Source organism: Bombina bombina, chromosome 5 (assembly GCF_027579735.1).
Source record: "Bombina bombina isolate aBomBom1 chromosome 5, aBomBom1.pri, whole genome shotgun sequence".
NCBI lineage: Eukaryota > Metazoa > Chordata > Amphibia > Anura > Bombinatoridae > Bombina > Bombina bombina.
In genome coordinates this window covers 386,313,632-386,321,812 of record NC_069503.1, presented here as the reverse complement: position 1 = coordinate 386,321,812, position 8,181 = coordinate 386,313,632, and positions in this window count along the sequence as shown.

Sequence of the window (8,181 nt, the reverse complement as noted above, 5' to 3'; positions counted from 1 at the left end):
TTGCTGATGGAAGGAGGTTTGCACTCAAAATCTCACAATACATGGCCCCATTCATTCTTTCATGTACACGCATCAGTCATCCTGTTCCCTTTGCAGAGAAACAGCCCCAAAGCATGGTGTTGCCACCCCCATGCTTCACACTAGGTATGGTGTTCTTTGGTTGCAATTCAGCATTCTCTCTCCTCCAAACACGACGAGTTGTGTTTCTACCAAACAGTTCTACTTTGGTTTCCTCTGACCATATGACATTCTCCCAATCCGCTTCTGGATCATCCAAATGCTCTCTAGCATACTTCAGACAGGCCCGGACATGTACTGGCTTAAGCAGGGGGACACGTCTGGCACTGCAGGATCTGAGTCCCTGGCGGTGTAGTGTGTTACTGATGGTAGCCTTTGTTGCGTTGGTACCAGCTCTCTGCAGGTAGTTCACTAGGTCCCCCAATGTGGTTCTGGGTTGTTTGCTCACCATTCTTGTGATCATTTTGACCCCATGGGGTGAGATCTTGCGTGGATCCCCAGATCGAGGGAGCTTATCAGTGGTCTTGTATGTCTCCATTTTCTAATTATTGCTCCCACAGTTGATTTCTTCACACCAAGCTGCTTGCCTATTGCAGATTCAGTATTCCCAGCCTGGTGCAGGTCTACAATTTTGTTTCTGATGTCCTTAAACAGCTCTTTGGTTTTCACCATAGTGGAGTTTGGAGTGTGACTGTTCGAGGTTGTGGACAGGTGTCTTTTATACTGATAACAAGTTCAAACAGGTGCCATTAATACAGGTAATGAGTGGAGGACAGAGGAGCCTCTTAAAGAAGAAGATACAGGTCTGTGAGAGCCAGAAATCTTGCTTGTTTGTAGGTGACCAAATACTTATTTTCCACCATAATATGCAAATAAGTTCTTTCCAAATCAGACAATGTGATTGTCTGGATTTGTTTCCACATTTTGTCTCTCATAGTTGAGGTATACCTATGATGTAAATTACAGGTGTCTCTCTCATCTTCTTAAGTGGGAGAATTTGCACAATTGGTGGCTGACTAAATACTTTTTGCCCCACTGTAGTTATATATCAACATGGAATCAACATATATCAATCAAAGTGATTTAGATATTAAATCATTATTTACCTTCAGTAAAATATGCCATACACACAAAGGTCTATGATATAGAAAGAGGATACCCTATTTATTAATAATACCATTTTATGAAATGGTAGCTTGGAGAGAGAAGTAGATCTATATTACTTCTGTACTATTCCTGAGGCTAATTCACAGTGTCGCTTCAATACCTTCTCACCCTAGTGTTGCTCAGTAACATTACAACTATAATGTGCTGCCATCTAATTGAGAAAAGACTATAGGCCTCATTTATCATATGATGGGGACAATATTCGCTGTTAGGAAACCTGTCTATCTGTTTTTGTGGTGCGGGGGAAGCAGAAGCTGATCACACTTATTATTGCGCAAGCAGGTGCTTGTGTGGCAGCGCCCACTGCTGTCACACTCTAATAAACAAGTTAGGGGTGATTTGACTCCTTTCGTGAGGGCAATATTTGCAATATAGGGCAATATTTGCGCTGCACTTTGTAATACCAGCACACACATTGTGCTCATGAGAGCACACTGCCATAGGCTCAATGGGAGCCTCATTCTCATGCCGTGTCTCCTAGCGCAGCGAAGGAGGCAAGTCACACAGCGATGGACAGCAAATTGAAACATATACCGTATGTATATGAATATATACATATATATTTATGTTAATATGTGTATAAATATATATGTATATAAGCATATACATATATATTAACAGGGAACACACAGTTCCCCATAGACCACAAAGTAAAGAAACCCCACACCAGCTCCATTTAACCGCCAAAAACTTATAATATAATAATACTAATATATTAATATAATATAATAGTGTAGATTTTTTTTTAAATAAAAATGCTAATAATTTTATATTTATAAAAAGCACAGTAGACTAAACTTTGGGGGCAATTGGAGCCCTTTTAGAAAATTAACCAGAGATTTGATCTCTGGTTAAATTTCTGAGTGCTAATTGCTACTGTGAGCTCACAGTAGCAATAACCAGCCACTTGTAATTGCTGGTTATGTATTGCGTGCCCATAAACATGGGAATTTGATCATTTACGGGCACACAATACATTAGTGCTCCACTTGTAATCTAGCCCTTAAAGGGAAATGAAAACCAATTATTTATTTTTAAGGATTCCGACAGAGGGGCTGATTTAACATGCTGCGAAGGCAGCAGTTTCCACGTGAGTTGTCAGGCCCGCTAGAAACATAAGTTAAGAAGCAGCGGTCTTAAGAACGGTTTTGCTTCTTTACTTATCCTCCAACTCTGAGGCGGCGGACAGCAATCATCCCGATCAGATATGAACGGGATGATTGACTCCCCCCGCTAGCGACCAATTGCCCGCAAATCTGCAGGGGACTAGAAATGTTTATGCAATGTTAAATGTCAACAGCCTATGCATCATAATAAATCGGCCCCAGAGCATGCAAATTTAAATAGCTTTCCAATTTACTTCTGTAATAAATAGATCACCCCTCCAGTGCATTCTCTGAATGTCTGAACTGTTCAGAGCAATCCTATATTATAAAAGGCCAAGTGTTTGTCTGAAGCCGTCATGTGCAGTAGAGACAAACACTTGGCCTTAGATCCCTGCACGCGCACCTCCGTAGTTTAAGCAGCGCACAGCTGAGCATAGACCTTCGCACACGCACCCAACCAACCTCGCACGCGAGAGAGAGAGAGAGAGAGAGAGAGAGAGAGAAAGAGAGAGAGAGAGACTGCACAACATGGCCCGTGTGAACGGGCTTTAGGACTAGTTAGCTATAAGACAACAGAGAGCAGTTTGCAGACTTGTATCACTTGACCAGTCAGACATATAAGTCCATTTGAGTGTCTGCAGCAGCTATCAATATGCCCAATTATAAATAAACTTTTACCCCAAAGAAGCTTACAAAATAATGATTGTGGAGCTCACTTATATTTTGCTTTTTGCCTTTCAATCTCGGCTATTAATTTTTGAATTTCTTGCTCCAGGCTGTGGATGTTTTCCTGCTGCTGTCATGAGAAGAGCAAAAAAAGCTAAATCAAACATGGATTTGTATTAAAAAAAAGGGAGACTGACCATCTTCCATTGGTTAAAACATCCCACCCAGCTAAGGTGTAGTGATGTCGCGAACCTAAAAATTTCGGTTCGCGAACGGCGGACTAAAACTTCCGCAACTGTTCGCGAACCGCGTGAACCGCCATTGACTTTAATAGGCAGGCGAACTTTAAAACCCACAGGGACTCTTTCTGGCCACAATAGTGATGGAAAAGTTGTTTCAAGGGGACTAACACCTGGACTGTGGCATGCCGGAGGGGGATCCATGTCAAAACTCCCATGGAAAATTACATAGTTGATGCAGAGTCTGGTTTTAAGCCATAAAGGGCATAAATCACCTAACATTCCTAAATTGTTTGGAATAACATGCTTTAAAACATCAGGTATGATGTTGTATCGATAAGGTAGTGTAAGGGTTACGCCTGCTTCACAGTGACAGACCAAACTCCCCGTGTAACGCACCGCAAACAACTGCAAACAGTCCATTTGCACAACCACGAGATAGATAGATTTGATAGATAGATACATAGATTACATAGATCAATAGATGCAATATACATTTGATAGATACGAATTACATAGATCAATAGATGCAATATACATTTGATAGATACGAATTACATAGAGCAATAGATGCAATATACATTTGATAGATACGAATTACATAGATCAATAGATGCAATATACATTTGATAGATACGAATTACATAGATCAATAGATGCAATATACATTTGATAGATACGAATTACATAGAACAATAGATGCAATATAGATTTGATAGATACGAATTACATAGATCAATAGATGCAATATACATTTGATAGATACAAATTACATAGATCAATAGATGCAATATACATTTGATAGATACGAATTACATAGATCAATAGATGCAAGATACATTTGATAGATAAGAATTACATAGATCAATAGATGCAATATACATTTGATAGATACGAATTACATAGATCAATAGATGCAATATACATTTGATAGATACGAATTACATAGATCAATAGATGCAATATACATTTGATAGATACGATTGATAGTTAGATAGATTTGATAGATAAATAGCTAGATTTGATAGATATATAATTTCCCAGACAGAGAATTACAAGACGTGCGGTCTGGGACCCATGGTAAGGTTACTTCCTTTTGCACAATCGAGTACAGGTTGAGGTCGGGATTGCATTTTGTGCAAAGAAATTGTGGCCAGGTACCTTCTACTGCGGTGTCCCCTATCAGGGGACGTGTATATGGCATGGATTTTAGGAACCGGGAGATGGAAAAAGATGCTTAGACACCCAGTAAAAGTCGTTCTCCTTCAGCCTTTTTATACGAGGGTCTCCGACCCTCAACAGGCATGACAGCATGAAAGACCCCATATGCCATGACTTCCTTTTGCAGAATCGAGTACAGGTATGGCATCGATTTTAGGAACCCGGAGATAATTGTTAGGAACCGGGAGATGGAAAAAGATGCTTGGACACCCAGTACAGGTCGTTCTCCTTCAGCCTTTTTATACGAGGGTTCCCGACCCTCAACAGGCATGACAGCATGAAACATCCCATATGCCATGACCTCCTTTTGCAGAATCGAGTACAGGTATGGCATCTATTTTAGGAACCCGGAGATAATTGTTAGGAACTGGGAGATGGAAAAAGATGCTTGGACACCCAGTACAGGTCGTTCTCCTTCAGCCTTTTTATACGAGGGTCCCCGACCCTCAACAGGCACGACAGCATGAAACATCCCATATGCCATGACCTCCTTTTGCAGAATCGAGTACAGGTATGGCATCTATTTTAGGAACCCGAAGATAATTGTTAGGAACCGGGAGATTGAAAAAGATGCTTGGACACCCAGTACAGGTTGTTCTCCTTCAGCCTTTTTATACAAGGGTCCCCGACCCTCAACAGGCATGACAGCATGAAATAACCCATATGCCATGACTTCCTTTTGCACAATCGAGTACAGGTATGGCATCGATTTTAGGAACCCGAAGATAATTGTTAGGAACCGGGAGATTGAAAAAGATGCTTGGACACCCAGTACAGGTTGTTCTCCTTCAGCCTTTTTATACAAGGGTCCCCGACCCTCAACAGGCACGACAGCATGAAAGACCCCATATGCCATGACTTCCTTTTGCAGAATCGAGTACAGGTATGGCATCGATTTTAGGAACCCGGAGATAATTGTTAGGAACCGGGAGATGGAAAAAGATGCTTGGACACCCAGTACAGGTCGTTCTCCTTCAGCCTTTTTATACGAGGGTCCCCGACCCTCAACAGGCACGACAGCATGAAAGACCCCATATGCCATGACCTCCTTTTGCAGAATTGAGTACAGGTATGGCATCGATTTTAGGAACCCGGAGATAATTGTTAGGAACTGGGAGATGGAAAAACATGCTTGGACACCCAGTACAGGTTGTTCTCCTTCAGCCTTTTTATACGAGGGTCCCCGACCCTCAACAGGCATGACAGCATGAAAGAACCCATATGCCATGACTTCCTTTTGCACAATCGAGTACAGGTATGGCATCGATTTTAGGAACCCGAAGATAATTGTTAGGAACCAGGAGATTGAAAAAGATGCTTGGACACCCAGTACAGGTCGTTCTCCTTCAGCCTTTTTATACGACGGTCCCACGACCCTCAACAGGCACAACAGCAGGAAAGACCCCATATGCCATGACTTCCTTTTGCAGAATCGAGTACAGGTATGGCATCGATTTTAGGAACCCAGAGATAATTGTTAGGAACCGGGAGATGGAAAAAGATCCTTGGACACCCAGTACAGGTCGTTCTCCTTCAGCCTTTTTATACGAGGGTCCCTGACCCTCAACAGGAACGACAGCATTAAAGACCCCATATGCCATGACCTCCTTTTGCAGAATCGAGTACAGGTATGGCATCGATTTTAGGAACCCGGAGATAATTGTTAGGAACCGGGAGATGGAAAAAGATGCTTGGACACCCAGTACAGGTTGTTCTCCTTCAGCCTTTTTATACGAGGGTCCCCGACCCTCAACAGGCATGACAGCATGAAAGACCCCATATGCCATGACTTCCTTTTGCACAATCGAGTACAGGTATGGCATCGTTTTTAGGAACCTGGAGATAATGTGCCACCAGATATGAGTGGTGTGTTAAGTAGTACTATTCTTAGCAGTTTAATCCCTGTTATGTGCCTTTTTTTTGTTTGGGTTTTGAAGCCACAGTGCAGCACCAGAGGCCAGAAAAATTAGGCATGTACACATGCCTGAAAAATTAGGTATTGTTGCAGCCGCTGCTGTAGCAGCAGCCAGAAAAATTGATGTTTGTTTGACAGTTAGAAAGTGCTCTAAAACCCTAGTTGTTGGCAGATAAGTCACGCAAGTCATCCGGCATTCGAAGATAAAATACAGCAGCGTGTGGACCATTTTTAGCCCAAGGCAGCTCATCTCATCAGGCCTTTTTTACTCAAATGTATCGCCCAATGTCAGTCCCTTCGGGATCCATCCCTCATTCATTTTAATAAAGGTGAGATAATCAAGACTTTTTTGACCAAGGCAACTTCTCTTCTCAGTGACAATACCTCCTGCTGCACTGAAGGTCCTTTCTGACAGGACACTTGAAGCGGGGCAGGCCAGAAGTTTGATTGCAAATTGGGATAGCTCAGGCCACAGGTCAAGCCTGCACACCCAGTAGTTACGGGGTTCATCGCTCCTCAGAGTGTCGAGATCCGCAGTTAATGCGAGGTAGTCTGCTACCTGTCGGTTGAGTCGTTCTCTGAGGCTGGATCCCGAAGGGCTGTGGCGATGCATAGGAGTTAAAAAGGTCCGCAGGTCTAGTATCGTGGACACCCAGTACAGTTCGTTCTCCTTCAGCTTTTTTATACGAGTGTCCCTCAACAGACATGACAGCATGAAAGACCCCATTTGCACAAGGTTGGATGCTGAGCTACTCATGTCCCGTTCCTCATCCTCACTGATCTCACTGAAGGTATATTCTTCCCCCCAGCCACGTACAACACCACAGGTACCAGATAGGTGACAACAACGAGCACCCTGGGATGCCTGTTGTGCTTGGTCTTCCTCCTCCTCCTCCTCCTCAAAGCCACATTCATCCTCTGACTCCTCTTCCTCACAATCCTCTTCCTGAGTTGCCACTGGTCCAGCAAGTGATGCTGATAAGGCTGTTTCTGGTGGTGATGGAGACCACAACTCTTCCTCTTCCTCTTCACGCTCATCTACGGCCTGATCCAGCACTCTTCACAGGGCACGCTCCAGGAAGAAAACAAAATGGTATGATGTCGCTGATGGTGCCTTCAGTGAGACTGACTAGGTTTTTCACCTCCTCAAAAGGACGCATGAGCCTACAGGCATTGCGCATAAGCGTCTAGTAACGTGGCAAAAAAATCCCCAGCTCCCAAGAGGCTGTCCTAGCACCCCGGTCATACAAATACTCAACAGCTTTTTCTTGTTGGAGCAGGCGGTCAGACATTAGGAGTGTTGAATTCAAACGTGTCGGGGTGTCGCAAATCAAGCACCTCACTAGCAGGTTGTTTCGCCGCTGGATATCTGACAAGTGCGCCATGGCCGTGTAGGAATACCTGAAATGGCCACACACCTTCCTGGCCTGCTTCAGGACGTCCTGTAAGCCTGGGTACTTATGCACAAAGCGTTGTAGAATCAGATTACACACATGTGCCATGCACGGCACATGTGTCAACTTGCCCAATTTCAATGCCGCCACCAAATTACTTCCATTGTCAGAAACCACTTTGCCAATCTCCAGTTGGTGCGGAGTCAGCCACGCTCTGTGCATTCAGAGCGGACAAGACTGCTGGTGCGGTGTGACTCTCTGCTTTCAGGCAAGTCAACCCCAAGACGGCGTGACACTGCCGTATCCCGGATGTTGAATAGTACCTGGGGAGCTGGGGGGGTGCCATTGATTTGGAGCAAGACGCAACAGCAGAAGAGGACTCAGCCGAGGAAGAGGTTATGGAAGAGGATGGAGTAGGAGGAGTTGAGTAGGTAGCAGCAGGCCTGCCTGCAAGT